At 47.0% G+C, this 20,533-nt stretch overlaps 1 long non-coding RNA gene across 1 annotated transcript; it reads left to right on the top strand.

The window, feature by feature from the left end:
* The first annotated feature begins 11,013 nt into the window (after positions 1 to 11,013).
* On the top strand, positions 11,014 to 12,643 carry LOC148052380 (uncharacterized). The gene is made up of 3 exons (XR_015699223.1): positions 11,014 to 11,341; positions 11,465 to 11,701; positions 11,959 to 12,643. It is a non-coding gene; the product is annotated as an uncharacterized LOC148052380 (long non-coding RNA).
* Positions 12,644 to 20,533: the final 7,890 nt, after the last annotated feature.

Below are 20,533 nucleotides of genomic sequence, written 5' to 3' on the forward strand. Positions count from 1 at the left end.
TAATATATTTATTACATATCTCTCCCAGATTGACTCTGGGCTTAAATAAAAAAAAAAGTTTCTTTTTCTTCTTCTTGGTTCCTCATCTGGTGGTTTTGTAACATGTGGCTCTTCCCTGGTGTTCAATTGGATTTGTGAACTTATTAGTTGTGTCAGTAAAGTGATCAACAGAAAGATGGAGTTAGGCTCGGCACAGGGAAACAGCATATCAGATTTTCCTGCTTCTCCTGCACACCTCAGGTCTAGTGTCACTTGCGGTGACCACCAGCAGGCTGTACTGACCCGCTGGCAGCTAGTCCGCATGGCCCAACAGTAACACTGATTAAAATTTGGCATTAGCTGTGTAGCTTGGATGATACTTCAGGGCTGATTGACTTGCAATATGCTAGCAGAGTACAGGTGTAAAGGCAGTCTCCAGCAGTGCCTGCCTTTTCTGCCTGCCGGAGGGTTCCTCCTCCCGCCTCCCCTGGGAAACTCTCGCTGGGGTGTTGCCTCCTGGCTGACAGGGACCACTTTTAATTCAGTGATAACAGCATGCATTGCTGTAGAACTAGTCATAACTCATGGAGCTATTTGGACTTTCCACCTCTATAACTGAAATAAAACATGATCTGTATGTGTCTCTAGGAAGAAAAATCACCCTTTCTTTGGCTAGGTCATTCATCTCACCTCCTCCACCATATACTGTCTGTGTCCTCGGTGCTCTGCTGTCCATGAAAACGTGGCTGGAGCGGGGGTGGACAGCTCACTGCCACCACCCCGACCACAGGCTTTCTGCTGTGTTCCCATGCTCCTTGGTCTCTGTCTCCATCCCATGCCATTTGTCCTCTGCTCACCAGGTAGGGATGACTTGGTGTTTGTGGCCTGCGTGGTGTGTGGTGGGGCCATGGTCCAGGGTTAACAAACAGAAATTGTAGAAGTTATGGAGTGGGGCAGGGTTGCACTGCTAGCGTTGTCTTGGACAGCAGAATTTGGGTCTCTGACTCTCACAACAAAGTAAGTTATACCTTTGGGAGCCTCGGAGAGTGAGTGTGCCTTTGGGATACCTTCCCAACCCTGCTCCCAGCCTGCCGGGACCTGGCTCCGACTTTCTGAGCCTGAGGTGGTGACTTCGTATTTTTTCATCCATGAGTTCGTCTGCTTTCCAAACCACGTGTGGTGTTGGTGTCCACGCCATCGTCCTGCAGTGATGAGTTCCCCAGATTTGATATCTGCTGTGCACGGCAATTCCTCTTTCTCTCCATTGCTTCGTTAGCTGCTCCCCCCTTCTGTACGGTGGGACATGTCTGCCTACCTCTGGGCTTTCCCAGCTTTCTTGTGCTCTCCCCCTTCGAATCCCGTGGAGAAAAGGGGGTCTGTGAGCATGGACCTGGAGAACAGCACAAGTCACTTTGCTTTGTGTTCAGGGATCCCTCTGCTGCACCCATGCTTTCGTGCAAGCAGCTGAGCCCTGGCTTTACAAGTACTACAGCGCCTATAAAAAGACCATGTCTGGAATAGAGAAGCGAAAGCATCTTCAGCCCCAAATAACCACACTGCAAATTTGCATTTCTTGGTGCAGTCGCGGCCGTCCGGGAGCTGCCGCGGGGGTGTGATCTCCATGGGACAGTTCTATTTTAGCCTGTGCGGGAAGCGGGAGTCCGTGTAGCCAGGGGGTGAGGAGGTGAGGCTGTGCTTCGAACGGAGCAGGCAAAAACCTGGCAGAATGGCCACCTACTTCAAAAGGGGTCCGTATGGTCTGTTGATTAAAATGATTTTAATTCAAACCAACATTAACCTGTTCCTCATTGCATGGAGCAGGGAGGGAGAGAAAAGACAAGGATCTGATGCTGTTCTTCTGCCCTGTGATTCTCAAATTTTGGTGCAGGGTGGGGAAACATCTGCTAATAGCAATCCTCAAGGTAAAGCCTTTTTTAAATATTCCCAGTAGGGTTTGGGGCAACTAAACTAAACCAGAAAAAAACCCCACCCCTGTATTCAGTGCCTATACTTCATGGTGGGTATCTCTCAGGTGTAATTTCATCCTTGGTCTCACCCCAAAATTAGAGGGATAACAAACACATCAAGATTGTGGCGAACCAGTGTGATCTGGAGAGATTAGAGCAATGGGGTCTGTGACCTGCAAAAAATTGGAGTCTAAAGCAAATAATACTCTGTGCATAAGGAGCGATGAAGAGCATGGATAGGGATGGGAAGAAGGGTGCATCAAGCATTACCTGCTAACGCAGACACCCACCAGGCTTGCTCGTGTAATGGTTTGTGCACACACATGGTTTCACCCCCAGCTGCTGTTTCAGAGGAAATCTGCACGCTGCCTCTGCTGAAGCTTTGCGGGCAAAAACTTGGGGAGGGATGATGCACGGTCAGTGTGAGAGAAAAGAGTGTTATATTATCTTCTACCTTTTGTACTACCTACACCTGAATGTTGATTTTTGCTTTCTCTTCAAGGGAGGCTGCTAAATGCAAATTACCTCTCCACCACCAGAGAAGCTGGTAAGGTGACGGTAAAAAAATATACAGAATAAATGATGCTAAGCAATGCCTTTTGCTAGAGAGAGCAGGGGGAGGCCGAGGGCACTGTAAATATCCTTTATGTACATCCCTATGTAATCCTAGTGGTGTAGAGCTGGAGAGGGCGCAGAGCCTTGGGGTTCGCCCAGGCGCTTGTATAAAATAAGATTCAGCAACAGCGGCAGCGTGTGCTAGAGCTAAGCCATAATTAAACACCTCCAGGTAGTTTAAATGAGACGTGCACATCTAGAAGAGAGTTTTTAGTGGTTCATGTCATCATCTGACTAGCAGAGAAAACAAACAGATGTGGCACATACTAAAAAAAAAGGTATGGAGGGAGAATGAAGTAGGTTCACAAATTAATCCTTGGTCCTGCTCTGGTGGGGAGGGAGAGGGACTGCCAGTGTCTCCAGAACCCAGCAAAGCCTTGGCAGGGGTGGGTGGGTGCCGCTGGGTTTATTCATGGTTTAACACTGAATTCCTGTCTAAAGCGTCCATTTTCCAGCATGATGACTGTGGAGGGTGCATTGGCTGTGTGTCCTGATGTGCATTGTGTTTGTGCAAGGATGTCAGCATGTTTCAAGCTGATGCTTTCCGCTCTCCTGCCCCATCCTGGCGGGTGTAGCTCACCCCCTTGCTCTCCCTCCATCAAAGCACGGTGACCAAGGGCAGCTGGGGCTATGGTCCTGAGCGCCTTCACTCACCAGCCACGTTTCTCCCCTGATGAGGGTCGGTGCTTGGTGAAGAGCAGCCAGACAAAGCCCGAAACATGAAGCTGCTGTCGCTGAGCGCATCGTGGCGTGGATGCTGGAGCTGATGGCTGAGGTGTAACTGCCTGATGGAGGTCAGGGCATGGCCTCGTGATTGTGAGCGACTGAACCAGGGTGGTCTAGGAAGCAACTGTCCCTTCAGCTGGGAGGTCTACCCTCACAGTCGGGGCTGTTGAATTGAGAGGGCAAATGTGTTAGCTTGAACCTCCAGGAAGGTGGTTTCCCCAAGGCTTGAGCCACTAAAGCCCATTGGAGCCAGACTCTGAATTTTTACAGCAACGACAGGATTTGCACATGGTTACCACCCATCAGGTGTGAAGAGGAAAATTCCAGCTGAAGGGGCAGCTGCCCTTGAGCCCAGCCTGGCAAGCTGTTAAATTGCCTCAGCTCAATCATGGGGAACTGCCCGAGCATTTTGAAGGAGAGTATCTGGTGGGAATGTGCACAAGGCTCTGGAATTCAATCTCAAGCCAAAAGCAAGGAGAGAAAAGTTCAACTCCAGCACCATAAGCTCCTGGTGAGACTCGGAGTGGCTAAATATCTTGTGGGAGTGCTGGCAGCCTGCTTCAAACATACTGAAGCCTCCCCATTGACTCCAGCAAGGAAAAGGAGACGAACTCTTTTGGTGACCATCCCCTGTGTGTTACTAGGGTGCTGAATTGGTGCTGACCTGCTGGGACCTCACCAAATCCAGCGCTTCATCGCTATTTGGGACAGTAGACTTTGGCAGGGTTATGCTCATTATTTTTAAATCCTTGAAGGAATGAGCAATTCCTCCATAGGATTGAGCATTTTTCCCCATCCTATCTTCTGCAGCGCCCCTGCAGTAGAAACCTGCAAAACGAGAGGCCAGGTCCTTTGTTGACATCCCCTGATGTCGCCTGGCCTCTCGTTTTGCAGGTTTCTACTGCAGGGGCTCTGCAGAAGATAGGATGGAGAAAAATGCAGAGTCCGGCTGGCAGTCAGCCGCTCGATGTGGCAGCAGTACCCTTGGTGCTGGGGAAGCATCGTCCTTGCCCGTGGAGACAGGAGGGAAAAAGCTGCTGCTCCTGATGGCTGTGCTGGAGATGCCGGCTGGAGTTAGGGCTGGCTTGACAGCTCCTGATGGGAGCAGGAGGGGAGCCTGGAGGCGATTTAGCTGTGCCTTTGCTATCCCCGTGGTGGTTTCTGGGTGTTCCCGGTCGTGCTGTGAATTAAGGGACGCTGTGTTAAGATGCCAGGTGGGGCGGCCTGGTGAGCGGGAGCTCATTGCATCCCAGCCCTGTGACTGCAGGGGATGCACTCAGCCTCCCTGCCTTGGAGCTTTGCTTCAATATTTACATAAACATTGAGACATGTTTAAAAAGCTTCAGCTGGAACGAGCAAGACCAAACACCGCTGTGGGAATGTCACCGTGTCCTTTTTTAGAGACGGCATGAGGGGCCGGCTCTTTGGCACAGAGCTCTTTTGGGAGTACAGCGGTTTGAAGCGAAGCCGAATCTGTAGCAATGGATGAGCTTTTACACGGGACAGAGGTGGGAGACATAGAAGAAAAAGTGATGCTTGGGTCTGTGGTACTAGCTTGAAACATGAAACCAGGACTCGGGAGGCTTTGTTAAAGATGTCCCAAGGAAAGTAAAGACCAGTTTGGGGTGGAAACCGAACTGGCTTCAGGTTTCCCAAGGAGCCCTTAGAGGTACAGCAGTGCACCCTGTCCTGCCAAAGGGGATTATCCAAGGGGACCCTCGGAGCCTCCCTACATTAACTCCTTGGGCAAACACTAGGTCCCAGCATGAGAGTCACCGTGATTATTCTGCGCTGGGAAAGCTTGATTTTCCTAGGCATTCTGCAGACAGCCGAGTAAAGGGTCGTGTTGGCCAAACACTTCCAAAACCCATTACGGATATTTTAATGGTGCTGTGGACTTGTTTTCCAGCTTTCTCTGGAAAATAGTTTGGGGTGCATATACACGCACGTGTGTTGAGCTTAGTGTCTCTCCAGGGAGGGAAAGGGGCTAGAGCATCACTCGACTATTCATTTCCAAAGGCAAGATGTACAAACAATATCAATATTTATTAAGCAGCTTTGTTTATCCCAGGATTGTAACAAAGAAAGTGACTTAGATTGTGGTGTTTGTCCTCTTTGTGGTGTCTTATTCCTTATTTGTGAATGCGGGTCCTTCTTAATGCATATTTTATTTCCCTTTTCTGAAGACAACTGTAAACAGAATAGCTTAAAAAAGGAAAGTGGCACTTAGTTGATGGCTGGCTCGGTGGTTATATCATTTCTGCTTTTAAGAGCCCCCCTCTGTGATAAAGAGAGCAGCAGTCACCACCCAGGCTTACAACAGCAACTTTCTTGCCAGATTTTGCCCTTCCACCCTTCCTTCCTTCCCCTCAGCTGCTTTAAATAAACAGGGAAGTTTTAAGTTATGACGAGACCAGTAAATTTACTAAATCTCCACCTATGAATGACTTATTTTGTTTGCTTCAGCTTAAATCTGATTTCATGTGACATCAAGAAGAAGAAAAAAAAAACCCAGATCCCCAAACCCCACTTATAGCATCATGCAAGTGCCCAGCCAGCAGCTCCTGCAGCAGCAGCTTTGCTGGAGGCTGTTTGCCATGCCCCTTGCTGACCAGCCCGCGGAGGGGCCAGAGGGGGATTTCTAGGCAACTCCTGAACTACAGAGGTGAGAATTTAGGTGTTTACTCTTTATTAAAGATGCAAAAGTGAGTGCCACACACAGGGACTCTCTGCCACTGCTTGTTGCACCCTAATGCGAGATGGAAACACACTGTAAGGCATGGCGCTGCTGCCTCTGAAAGCACAGGACTGTTACCAGCTGCTCCCTTTAAATTAATTTCCCCAAAGCCGGTCACAACATGAGCGGAGCGATGATCCTGGTGACACTTCCCGAACAATTAGCACCGGGAGCGAGCGGCACCAGAGGACTCACGCCATGTTCTGCACTGCGTGTCTCCGGTATAAATAGCCTGGCTGGAGGATCTTTTGCCCAAAATGACGATGAGAGGGTGATTTTATGTTAATTCAATGTGTCAGCTTTTCTATGAGCTGTGTTTGAAACCAGGGACCCCAGAGCTCTCTGCTCTGCCTTGATCAGGAGCTCTAAGCTGATTAAACTGAACATCAGGCGCCATGAGGGTTGTTTGTAGCTGGCTGGTGGGAACAAAGGCTCTTGGTATGGGCAGTGTTGGGCAGGTAGCTCCTAGGTACTTCATGAACTGCTTGCTGTGTTGAGGGCCACTCACACAGGTCCGTGCCTGCACAGCCTTCCCCAGGCAGAAGTCAGTGGAGGGGATGTAAAGCCCTTGGGATGGAAAATGCTACTTAGAGTGCTGGGAGTTTGCTGGGTCCTTGGCAGAGGTACAGTCCTTGCTACATAAGGATTAGCACCCAGCTGAAATGACTAAGACTAAAAGTCCTTCAGACAGTCCCTTAGTGGACAGTTTTCTTCTCCTTCCCCTTCTGTGGTTTGACCAGCTATGGGCAAGTGGAAGGAGAGACTAGAAAGCGAGTAAACCCTGGGGAACACTACTGTGCCACAACACCACTTCAAAGAGGGCATCGAGAAAAGCATGTGAGAAGTCGCACTCCAGAAGACCTGGGCAGAGACCTGCAGTGATTTGTGTTAATTAGCTAATAAGCAGCCTGTTGGAGGGAGACAGACTTACAGACCCCTCAGCCTTCACTGCAGAGAAAGATGAATTGTAGTGTCGAGCTCGTGAGTCGGGGTCCACCCTGAGCCGTGGTAGCACACAAAGTACTTGCGGAAAGATCCCAAAGACTGATAATGACTGAAAGCAAATGCTGGTGGAAAGGCAGCCCTCACCTGTTTCCAAGGCCCCTGGGGTTTTTGCTTGAGTCATTCAGGTGGGGAGAGCATGTATGAATGTGGAAATCAGCTGCAGGGTGTTGGAGCTCAACACTTCCCATCAATGGGGGCTCCTGGCTCGTGCTCTTCAGGCATCTGGTCCCTCCAGCTCATCCTTTCAACTTTAATTGCGTGTGCTTCCCCTTCCCCCCCAATACGTTACATTTTCAGATCAATTTTAAAAGTAACCTCTTTAATATTGCATTATTCCTGATCTCTACTGTCACTTCTAGCTGATTAGTTTAAGGACTGTGCTTGGTTTGTTTAATAACCTCTTGACACTAAACAAACAATCTTGAAAAGGGAACAATTTGCAAAACAGAAGGAAAACAAATAACCTACAAGGGCACCCTCTTCAAAATAGAAAGACTGATTACATTAAAATGGCAAAATAATTCCAGACATTAAAAGAAAGTATATAGATATTGGCTTATCTATATTCAAGGAAGATTTAAAAACACTGCAAAGTTAAAGTTTTCATTAGCAATACAGTGAAATCTCTCAATTAGAATTCCTGGAGCATATTAAATGGCATTTAGTTTCTAACTCAATGCATCATTTTCTGTTAAATAATTGATCGTGATGCAGAGATTGTGTTTGTGTAGTTTAAGAAAAGCTATTAGACCAAAGAACATTAGGTAGGAAAGTTGCATCAATAACTCCAACACTGCTCCAGCATGTTGTGGAGGTGCTCTCGTAGCAAGGCCGGCCACTGAGGTGGGCAGGTGTTGGGGTTGAAGTAAGTTGGGGCAATGAAAGCTGTACTGGACCACAAGGAGCTTGTCTTGAACATAGTGAGTAGAGCCAGATGCCTTCAGAGACCCAAACTAGCCGGGAACGAGGTGCAGCTGGGAGGAGGGAGAGCCCCTCACCCCAAAATCACACTGATTAAGTGAACATAGGAGAGAGGAAAAGGCTGAAACTCCAGAGATGCTGAAGGAAGACCCAGCAAGGAACCTGTAGGAGTCCTGGTGAAGGCCGTGCAGGATGGGGTTAGCCTGGAGGGGGATAAAACCATCAGGGATTTCACTAGGCTCTTGTGCCTCTGTGACCAGTGCCTGAACCCCAATGCTGTTATTTCTCTATGTAACATTAATTTACCCTCTACCTACCTGGTGCCTGCAGTACAGGAATACAGTGATGTTACACCTCTCTGGTACCACAGTGTGAAAGACTCTGTCTTCAGGTGCATGTATTTAAATATGATTTGAAATGCTTATTTCAGCCTATCACTCAGCTGTGTTTGGACAGGGAAGGCTTTAACCTTCCTTTGTGGCTCTCTCATGGCTGGAGTGGTGCAGCTGTGGCTGTGTAGAAGGCGCTGGTGGAATTCCCACTCATCTGAGGTTAAAGCTAAGGTTTCTTTTATGCCTTTGAAGTGGACAGGTCTCTTTGAAAACTTCAGTCCTAGGTGAGCAAAACCTTCTTCTGGGTTGCAGGAACACCACCCAGATCTTCAGGGCTTCACTCCATTTTACGAGGTATTTAGGCTGATTGAATGGCACAACACAAAGCCCATAATGTTCAACCACCGAGATTTTGGGTAGTACTTCTCTCCCCCCTCCCCCCCAAGTTTTTAATTTTGATTTGCTTATATTCTTTAACGAGATGCAATTACAGTTTCAATGTAATAGGTAGGAGGCTTTATATTTGTACTGCTTTGTAGTAAAGACATAATTACTGCGTTTATGAATCAAATCCCTTTATGTATCATAAATACTTATTAAAACAGCCACTGGCAATTTTACCTCAACGTGTTTCTTCATGAAGTAGGATTTATTGCCTATATAAAAATGCCAGTCTTTCCTGGATCTCCCTCCCCTACAATTGCTTGGCTTGCAGAATCCCCATGGCTGGTTTGGAGTGGTTCAGAAGGTGAGACATTTTATAATGTACTTAAATAGTTTTGTGTGTGCATATACAGCTCACGTGCCCTGAAGACACCTTCATGATAATTGTTTGTGCTCCAGTGATACCTCTCGTCTGCCTCTTGCTCAGTACAGTATGAGCAGTCAGTAGTAGATGTCATCTTCGTCTGAGCCAAGTTTGAGACAGACTAGGCTGTAGCCTCTGCTGTACCACTTCTGCTGTAGCAGAGGTGTTTGCCCAGCGTATGCTGTGCAGTGAGCTGGGACAGGTGGATTGATGTTCCAGTGGGAAGGTCTCCATAAGTCTTTAAACTCTTCAGTTTTCTGCATGAAAGTGGGTTTCACGCAACTGGAGAAAGTTTCCCTCCAGTTTCCCTTACAATTTTTTGAAAGGCAAGTATTATTTCCCTGTCTCTTCCTCTTATCCTCAGACTGGTTGAGTGTCCTCCCATCTTTAGGGGGAGAACAAGGCTGGGGTGGGAGGTGGCACCACACAGGGTAGAGATCTGGGAAAGATTTGAACGTGGCAAGTTGTTTCACACTTCAGAGGCTGCTGCCAGAAGGAAGATTTGATCCACGGACTATTGAAACAGTAGAAAAGGCAGCTTTGATTTCTGTAGAGAGAGGATCAGAGTCCCAAACAGTTTAAAAGGAAGGTTGGCAAGGCAAAATCCTGCAAGGTGGTGTCAGAAAGTTCATGCCAGATTAGCCTGACTTTTTTCTCTCCTTGGCTAAGCTAACACCCTCAACACAAATGCAGTAAATCTCCTCCCTGGAAACGTGCTCTTGAGAAAGTACTTTACAAAAAGTCCTTGATGGAACTAGAAAAGTTGGTTCTCAACAGATGAACAAATAAGGCTGATATAGGGAATTAGTTTGCAGGCAGACCACAGCAAGCAAGGAGCTTAATAAAGACTTTTCTCAAAGGTAGGTCATAGGACAGATTTTTTTTTAATGACATTTCCTTAATGGCCCAAAAGGCAAGACAGTATTTATTGCATTAGCCACTGAGACACATTCAGGAGATCTGGTCAGTGGAGAGCAGAATCACAGTATTTTTCTTCAAGAACCAGCAGAAATGGAATGAAATGTTGTGAGAAGTACAAAGTCCTGCATTTGGGCACTCGAGACGGTGCCAGGAGCTTGTGGTACACGCTGGGGCCTGGGAGCTAGTGAGAGCAACCACCCCCTTTCCTCCAGGTATCAGTCAACTGTAACCTTAGGAGGGGACGGACTTCCCCAAAAACAGGAAAGTGAGATATCATTACTAGCACACAAGGTCTGTACAACTCCTTGCCTGGAATACTGCATATTTGGGTCACACGTCCTCAAGAAAGATTAATTCATCCTGGAACGGCTACAGAGAAAGACTGATAGAAACAGAGCAGAGGGGAGAGCTTATCCTACAGAGGAGGCTGAGTGCTTGGTAAGCAGGGACAGGAGCGCTTGTCTTTGAGTGCTCTCTCTGACAAAGACATGGGGGTGGAGAAGGAACGGTTTGAGTTACAGGACAATGCTGGGTAAGAAAAAAAGACGGCTACAACTTCATATAACTATAGCCATGAGGAATTGGGGGGTCAAAAATGTCTACCTACCAGCAAAAGAGCTTCTGGAGTGGCTCCCAAGGGTGCATGAGAAAGGGCACAAAGACCTCCTGGCTTACCAACGGGGTGTGTAACTCAGACACATGTAATAGCAGGGGACAGTAATGCTGGGTGTCCCTTTCTGTCATCAGGCCACTCTTAATGTGCCCCTTCATGCTCAGTCCTTCACGAGACAACACATGCAATTCAGGAGCACCATGATGGCCCTAACGTGCCTGCCCTAATTTATGCGATGGCTGTTATTCCTTTTTCATCAATAAGGAGTAATGACACAATGAGGCCCTGTAGTTGGATCATTAATTAGGGGAGTTTTCACCTTTCAATTAAAGAAAGCAAAACAAATGCCTCCTGGATCCTTTTGCTGCAGTCCTGGGGGAAGGGAGAGGTAATCACCCTGTGCAGGTAGGGCAACCAGGGAGTTTCATCGAGCAATGTGAGGTGCCATCTCTGGAGCTGATTGATTGGCCCAGGAAGCTCATTTAATCCAATATCATCTATCTTCAAGACTAATCAGGCACAATGAATAAAAAAGAAGAGAGGCAAGCATGTTAGTAAGAGTAGGCTGATGGGTGATAAGCAGATAATTACACAAAGCGAAGCTGTCACAACGATAAATGTGTTTTAGCAAATGACCTCATGATGTGGGAAGCATAGAAGAGTTTAAACCTCACCATCATCCAGGGACGAGGGGGATGAAGGTGGATTTGCCACATGGTAAGTGGTGCTGGGATTTGTCACAGGGGATATGCAGAGGCTCTGGACACTGCTTCAGCAAGCTCTGGTGCTGCTGGTAGATGGCTGTTTCTCAGGCATTTGATTTGCAGTTTGGTTTTTCAGATGTATCACAGGTCCTGACAGCCTCTTGGAGTCATCGGATGGACACGTCCCGGGGCAGCCACAAAAGGAAACATGGGATGCTCCTACCCTTGGGAGCTGCTGGGATGCTGTGCTTCACCCTATGCTCTTCCTCAGCTTTTCGGGGAACCTCAGGAACCTCAGTGGGCACCCTTTTGACCACATCTCCTCCAGGATGCGGTCTGAACCAGGAGATGCAGAGGCTGACTGAGCTTGAGGGTGAGACAGCTGGCGGGTACATTTCAGTGGGAGCAGCCAAGTGTTGAGCCGTGGTCTCCTGCAGCCCCAGCAATGCGGGGAGAGACCTGCCATGCAGGACCTCGACCCTTCCGTGATGGAGGCCTGTGAGCCTCCTCTGTGCTGGCATTTTGGGGCAGCTCAGGGCTCCAGTGGTGGGGTCCCAAGGAGGTGGCAGTGCCAGGTGGTGCCGAGAGCCTTCTCCAGCTGAGCTCACCGCTCCTCTTCTCTCTCCACAGGGTGGCAATGCCTGCCTTCAGCTACAGCAGCCCAGTCCTGCCGCTGCTGCAGCACACATCCTCCTGGGGAGCAGCCGAAGACCCCGGGCCAGCGGGTCCCTGGGCAACTGGTGCTGCCGGGGGCTTGGTCATAGCCTCTGGGTACAGCCTGTGGGGACAGGGACATTGGGCACCCCGGGCAGGAGGTGCTGCTGGCCAGGGCTGGCAGCTCTGGCTTGGCACATCTTCAACATCACAGGGTGTTTCTCCCCATCGCTGTGGCTCTTGGTAACGTCCCCTGCTACGGTCCCGTGTCTCGGTGTCCACCCTGCCACTGCTCCTCTCCCTGGGGTGCCACCACCTGCTGCACGGCTGATGTGGATCGGCTGGGCCTGGTGGGAAATCTGCTTCCTTGTGAGGTCTCTGGGATAAGCGTCGAGACCTGCTGCTCACTCAGGATAACCTGTGCAAAACCCCTGTCACACGCTCGGGGGGCGGCGAGTTACTGGAAGGTGTTTAATTGGGCCTTATAAATACGTGTGTGGCTCTAATTTCAGGTCTTCTCCTGCAGAAGCTGCGAAGTGATGCATCAGAGGCAACACAAGTAGCTGCTGAATAGCAGACGTTAAATAGACAAACTTGTAATGTAAAGTTAATGTTAAACTTGTAATGTAAAGTCAAGCACTGAAAAGGCAGGTGCTAAAGAGAGGAGCAGCTTCAGGGCAGAATTGAAATTAATTCCTCTGAAGCAGCTGAGACCATTTGTTTATTAAAAACCACCTATCTACACATGCGTGAGAGGGTGTTGTGGCCAAGCACAAGCTCACACCACTCCCATGGCCGAAGGTTAAGCTGTAAGGCGGTGGGAAGCCCTTGCGAGCTGAGCAGCAGCGCTCTCCCCTGCTGAACCAGCTGGAACCCGGGCGGGTGGGAGAGGGGCTGGGACCTTTGGGATTCGGGAGCGGCTGTGCCCTGGGAAGGGATCCCCCAGGGTGTACCTTTTTATAACCGAATATTTACAATGTACCAAGCCAGAGAGCAGAGGCAGGTGTTCCATTTTAAGGCATGCAGGAGGCTGAGTAAGTTATATGTATAATTGCTCTCAGGACTGAAGTAAAAATTTAACCCTGTCTCCATTTCTGCCACAACAGGAGAGCCCAGACACATGTCCTCTAACGATGTCATGTGTCAGAATTTCTTAGTGACGGTTTCCCCTCTGATTTCTGTTTAATTTGCCCCCTCTCCTTCTGAAGATTACTCCCTTTTTACATCCCTGCAAATAAAGAGCATTTAGTTAGCGGGGAAGAAAAGATTGCCATTGAAGAACTAAGAAAAACACTGGATTAATTCTCTGCCTGCAGCTAAACTGAGAGTTCATCTCCTAATAGGCCATTTCAAAGCAGTTAGATTTACTCTTTTAGACTAACCATACTGTCTGAACAATATTTTATGCCTGTGCTAAAATATAATAGGCTAGAGAGACAACTCAAATGTCAAGAGTAGATAGTGCTGTCAAAGTAATTTGTCTTGGGTAATGGATAGACTGACATGACTTTGAAATATTCCGAGAAAGAAATAATTCCACTTTTGAATGGTTTGTTTCTTTCCCTTTAAAAAGCCAAGACTATATTATTTAAATTGTGTCTATCTGAAAGTCTTTATTTTCTGTGAAAATAATGTTGGTGTTGCCAGTGATGGGGACATGGCGCAATGGGACTTTGCAGTGTTTGATGGGGGAATTAGGCGACGCCGGCACGGTGCTCCCAGAGCATCCTCAGACCACCCGTCGTAGCACCTCGGTGCTGCCAGTACTCGGGTGAGTTTGGGAATGGATTAAAAAAGTTAAACCCAGTGCTCTGCGAAGCAGCAGCAGTGCAACTGCATTCAGGAGAGGTGCTTTTCAACCAAGGTGTTTCAAAGTCCCCTAAAGAGTGTGACACTGGCAGTTGTGCTTCTCTACCATTAACCATTTAGATCAAAAATGCTACTAAATCACAGGGAGAAATTACTGAAGAAATGTAAGTAACCTTCTCAACACAATGTTCGTCACAAGTCTTCCCACTGCAAAAGTGTTATTGTTACTGTTTATAGCTTTTAAAATCTTTTATTGGCTCCCTCGCAGATAGTCAGCAAATATATGTATACTTAAGGGACATGGACAACTTGTTATCCGGTCTTGTCGTTTGTCCAAATGTTCTGGAAGAAAGGCTTAACTTAGTTTTTTGTTAAGAAAGTATATATGAAGACTTGGAAAAAAAGTCAGAGAAGTCTTAAGAGAATTCATTGTCTTGTGTTAAAAAGATAAAAAGAAAGTTGGTAGGGTCTTATTTTGCAGAATACAGAGTAGGTATGATTTTTAATGTTTATTTAGTCCCTTCACACTGCTGTGCTGGGTAAAAGAATGGTTGAGGAAGGAGCCAAGAACATTTATGTTCCCTTTAAAGCCTGTTTCCACTGCAGGTGTAAATGGCACCAGCTAGCACAGCTGATAATCACTGCCTTTGGCATCTTTCCCAGTGCTAAGTTGTGCTCTTCTGGGCTCATGCTGAGCTGTTTTGAGGCTGGGGGGGGTCTGCTGGGGCAAGGGTAGGGTCAGCGTATTATCCCTCCATGGGGGTGGAGACTGGTCCTGCCCCAGGCTCAGAGTCTGGGACCATCTCAGCTATGCCCATCATAGGAAACCTCTTTAAAGGCACAAAAAGGCCTACGGGTCAAAACAAAATCAGCACATGGCGTTTGTAAATACTTCCTTCACCAGAAAAAGGGCCATCTCATCTGGAAATGGGTCCGTGCAAGCCCAGTGTAGAAATGCTATTAGAAAATACTTGTTGATTTGACTCTGCCTGATCGCAGCATGGTGTTCGGATGGGGACCAGCTCCCCCAGGCCTGGGGGTGCTCTGCAGGGCTGAGCCCCCATACCTTGGTGCCTACGCCTTGGCAAAGTGTCTGCAAAACTATCCAACACGGACAGGACATTTTATTCCCCATTCCCCATGCACAGGTATAAGCGACCACCAAAAAATGTGGGGTTGTAGCAACAAATCTCCTCACTTGGAGTTTTCTCAGGAACTTTCCATCGGAAGGTAAATATCCAGCTGTGACATCCTTATTTTATGGATGAGTACATTGAAGGGTGGAGAGGGACTTGCCCTGCTGGGGTTAGAGGCAGTGCTGGGAATAGGGTGTAGGTGTCAAGCTAGGGATTCTCATGTTTTAGTGACAGAACTGACACTTGTGGGTAAAAAGTCCCTTTTCTATTGGTACTCTGCTGCCACTTGCAGCCATTTCTATTCAAGGCATGTTATTATCAAATCTTGCGGGGAGCCCCTTGAGATTTGCAGCTGATAACTAAAAGAAACTCCTTTATGTTCATAATGATAAAACAAAGCGTCAAGTCATTCAAGCTGATTTTACCCAAGACATTTCCTGAATTATTGCTCTCTTGCAGCTGTCATGGGCTTGAAGCTTTCAAAAGCCCATTTTGTTTCTGCTCGTAGCTCTTTCATCATCAAAGACTGGTGCCGTACCCCTGGGTTTGCTTGTGCAGCTCAAAGAGGAGCGAGCGGCGCAGCTCCTCAAAGTTAAACAAAAAATCCTCAGGGTTAATGAACTTGTCTAATTTTATGCAGAAAATGCTGCCATCTTTCCTTTTAAAACTTACTCCAAATTCCAGGTTGATGCCAACAGGGATAGTTTCAAAAGCACCTCAGACTTGGATGCAAATCCCTTTGACTTTCAGCCAGACCTATACGCTCCTATATACTTTGGCAGGGGGAGATTTTCAGTTGTCAAAGCCTTTTGGGCAGCATCACAAACCCACCTGGCTTCTGTTAAGCGCTGTGGCCAGCCAGCAAAAATCAATGCCTCTCTACTTAGCTGTGCAAATCCCATTTACTGTAATTACCCATCTAAGAAAATGATATGGCTCTACTTTAAGGATGTCCAAAGTTGCTTTATGATCTTCCTGCAGTATTTTATGCATGTTGTTGTATTTTTCTCCCCCACATCTTGAGCAGTGAATGTGAAAATAAAAAAAACCCAAACAACCCGTATACAAAAAGACAAATAATGTTCCTAAAATTATTACAGTCCTATGCAGGTGAGTGGGTAGAAATGCTCTTGCCTACTCTGAAATCAAGTTGACCTAAATTATACAGTACAGATTATTGCATTTAGAATAATAATGGTGTGCTGGATATAGTGGAGTGGTTTTAAACCAAGGACGTACAGCCTTTGCTGATATCCAGCCTGGTTTCTTAATCTGATTTATGATGCAAAATTTAGGTCAGTTGGATTGTTTCCTAATAGAGATATAATGAATCAAAATTCCTAGAATGGCTTTATTTTGCACAGAGGTGTCAACAAGCTGTACTTCTCTATTTGTGCACCTGGCGTGTAATGATTCTCTTGCAAAAATCATAATCCATCAAGTCCTCCATTCAAGAATATCAATCAGTGCCAGGAACAAGACTATTTTAGCCAGGAGTTCTCAGTCATTTTGTTTTCCTCTTCATGAACACATAAGGCGCTGTGACATTTAAATTGTGCTTTGACATGTAATCATTAAATGTTTGAAAATGTCTCATTCAGTTTTTGTTGCCTCATCCATTTGCTTACACTGGCTTCTTGTTTTGCCATTGTTCCTGGCGTTTTTAGCGTATGATACCCATATTGTTGCTTTTAATAGCTGGAGGCAAAATTATCTCAATTTCCTGACAAGAAACTTGGTTTTAGTATAGGAAAACTAAAATTAAAGCTAATGAGATGTCTGTTCCTGCCTTAATGGAAACTAAAACAAAAAACCCTGGACCTTTCTCTTAACATACCTATCTTTGATATAATAAGCCAGCTTCAAGATCGTCATAAACCTTGTGATACAGGCATGAATGTAGATCTGTGGGAGCTTCTTGCTAAGATTTATGTCCTATGTGTTTTCCTGTGTTCTGCATGACTTTTTGCCAAGGTGAAGGCAAAGTTACCTGGTTGGGCCACTCTGTAATTCCCAGCCTTCTGACAGTGTCATTTGTTGGGCAGCTTTCTGGCTATACGTGAGGAACCGATACAAGGGGGTTCGCTGGAAATGCAACAAATCCCTTATACGCAGTAGCAGTTCTGGGCAGGGCTGGGTGCGACGGGGTATAATTATACTATACTTTAATAAACAATAACAGTGACTTCTTTCTCTTCTTGCTGAATCAGTGTGCAAATGTCTAAGTCAAGACAACAGCCTGGTGGTGCGAGGTGCTATGGAGATACCCATGGAGAAGCAATGCCTTCTCTAGAGAGCAGGACTAAGTGACCACATTATTTTTTAATTTGGTCATTGAGTTATAAAAATCAATTTAAAATAGACTTAAGGTGGAGACCTCTATAAAGCATGTTGAACTAGTGCCTGGAAATAGCATTAACACTCACTGTGCTCCGGACAGCGTGCTGCTGTTAAAAAAACCCACTAATGTTATGGCAAAAGTTGTTAACTTTGCTAGTTTCAGTCAAAATTTGGCTCGGTGGTGTGATCACTAATGTCCTGCCATCAGCCTCTTCCCTGAAGCATTCTTTGGCATTACACAGATGGCTGGGGACTGAGTGAGGGCTGGAGGTGATCGTCACCCCTCTTTTCCCTCTGTTTCCCTTCATACCTCCTCCCTGGGTGAGAAAATTGCTATTTGCAGAATGACTAGAGGCCCTGGGGTACAGGAGAGCCCTGTCCCCATTTCCCTATGTGGAAGCATCCACAGAGGTGCAGCTTTTCCCTCTGTACCTATCTCCCCTTTAAACAGGTTGAAAACAAGGTGGCTGCCGTATTAAGAGCCATTTGCCATGCTGGATGCGGACAGCTATCTGTGGCTTGTAAAATGGTTGTATTTTTATTGCTAGCCCTGACAACACACACAAATCCAACTGCCCAGCCTTGCGAACATGCTCAGAGTTATCCCCCTCCAGCACGTGGCAGGCTGAGATGCTGCTTGCCCTCAGCCTTCCTGCAGATCATCAGGGTTTTTTTCCCCTCTCTTGTAATTCTGGTGTGTAACTGAGAAAATTATCCCTCATTTCTTCCGTGGTGTAAATTGATGCAGCTGCCTTGGAGTCAGTGGGGCTGTGCCAGATTGTACCAGCCGTGAGCCTGGCTGGGAGCCAGCGCTTGGCACAAACTTGCTGAAAGCTGTGTACAAACAAGGCTTGTCACTATGTACGTTATTGCCCTTTTGTTTAGGATATAAATATGTCCCATACACGCTAGCAAGCCTCTTATTTGCTATTTCAATGGAGAATCCTGTAAAACAGCTGTCATGCTGTCTCCTGTCAAATCAGTTACAGATGCATGTGTCCTTCCCCATAATAAACAGGTATGAAATTGTCTTTATGCGATGTGCCAGCCCTTGTCACTGGGAATGCAAATGAGGGAAGCTTGGAAAAGAAAATTACCCTGAAAGGTGGTGCTCTGATGGAGCACGATGAAAGTTACTTGGACCTCTGCAAACAGACTTACAAGCAGAAAGTTTCGGGGCATGAAGTAATGAACTAAGGGTGATGGGTGTAGAAAAGTGAGGTGAACTCCTAGCTTGTCTGTAAGGTCGCATTCCTGCACTAGCTGCAGGTGAATGGTGGCAAAGCATCCCTTGTCCTGGCCAGGGTCAGAGCGGGGTGCTGAGGAACACACCTTCCTGCATCCAGCAAGACGGGTGCATGCTTGGAGGTGATGGCTTTGAGAATAGGTGTCTGTGTAAGAAGGTACAGAGTGGGAGGAAAGGCGATGGGCAGATTTCAGGAGTGTTATGCCTTTTCTGACTATTGGACCTATTACATTCCTTGTTACTGCCGAGGGTGGCTGCTATTTTTGACTGTTTTTTGTTACTGGGTGACATTGGGTGAGAGCAGGCCACCAGACCTCCTGCTCTGAGGGACCTCCAAGCACGTACCTGTCCAAGGGACCCAAAATGTCTTGCGACCCTTCGTGGAAAACTCTGCCCTACCCTGTGCTCACTGCAGGCCAGCATCAGCTTGGGAAGACCCGAGCAAGCACAGGTTGTGTGTCTGAGTGCCCAGCTTTTCCCTCACTCGAGCTTGATAAAAAAACCCAACACAACATGTGCCAAAAGCCACTCAAGCACAGACTCGCTCTTACAATAAGCACTACCCAAGAGAGAGTCAGTCTTCAAGACAGGTGGGAAATTAAGCTTAATACTTTACCATTCCTGGGCCCTTTTGCCTCTACACTCAACTCCCACCTTGTACACCGAACGTTTTATGGCACACCTCCTGTTTTCGATGAAGTGCAGCTTTCCCGGTGACTGACATGGGTCCTTCATATGAATTGTCAGATTGTGAAAATCTCTCTTGCACCGATGGTGTTAATGAGGCAGATTTGCAGAGATGAGGATATAGCCCATACATTTTATTCACTTTTTCTTAGGCCATGCCTCTGAGGTGGATAATCATGAAGCTGACAGCATCAAATAAATTGCCTATTAGTTATTAGTATCTTGTTTCATACAATAACAGTCAAATCTGCTTACATCTGACAGTGTTTGTGGAGGTTTGGGAAGTTTTCGGGATCCATCAGGGATAATTGTTAGCAAAGACTCAGTAGTTCAACAACAAGTAGTTGGGGTCGCACACTGACAGTGGGGTGAGGAGCCTCTCAAGACAAGGCTTGAATGCTGACATAGTTCTCCATACCAAGCACGGAAAGAGCCATGTCTTACGGCTTGGAGACTCTCTGCAGCTGATGAATTGCCTGTCTCCTCCCTACTTCAGCAATGTGCTGTCAAACTTATAAAACTCTTACGAAATTCTGTTTGCACCTGAGCCAACGATGTTGAAACTGTGTGGTGTACTACCAGGTCTGCTGGCGATACAGCAATTAGTGAAGTGCTCCTGGGCACGGCACACCACACGCAAGTCAAACCTCTGAGATGGGATTTTAAACAGCAATGCTGAAAACAGAAGTCCAGTGAGAAATCAGAGCGAGAAGACCCATTCTGGAGAGCATTTCTAAGAAGTGTTACAGGAAAATATAAGTTTAAAGAGCTTACATTCACATCATTGAGGACTGAAATGTTGCAGGGAAGGACAAGAGATGTTCTGTTCTGGACTCCAGTGAATGATGGTTTTAAGGAAATTGTTACAACTCTTTACTTATGTATATGGTGGGTTAGATGTGAGGAACTGGCCTCACAAAATCAGTAGGTATTGATCTGTTGGTGTGGTTGACCAGAAGGGTGCTGGTTGATGAAAACACCAGAGGCTCAGCAGTACAGGGAGGAGAAACTACTGCCCCTGGCTGCTCTCCCTCCTGCCAGCGGTGGGTAGAGATGTGTCCTGCTTCAGCCACTGCAACTCAGGTGACGGGATGCCTCTCCTCGCCAGCTTCATGTTGGCCGACATGCTCACAAGAGCCAAACCCTGCTGCTTGGGCACACTCTGGTTTTTGCTGCCCGCTTCAGACACACCTTTGGCAAAGGCACACAGTCGGTGGTGGTAATATCCTACTCTGCTGCAGCTAGCTCTACCTTCTTAATTTTACTCCTATGAGATCACTTTACCAGTAGTTATTACAGCCAACCAACGCATCATGCCCATCAAACTCACTTC

Source organism: Nipponia nippon, unplaced genomic scaffold (assembly GCF_047370975.1).
Source record: "Nipponia nippon isolate SJK-2023a ecotype South Korea unplaced genomic scaffold, ASM4737097v1 scaffold_5, whole genome shotgun sequence".
In the NCBI taxonomy this organism is placed as follows: domain Eukaryota; kingdom Metazoa; phylum Chordata; class Aves; order Pelecaniformes; family Threskiornithidae; genus Nipponia; species Nipponia nippon.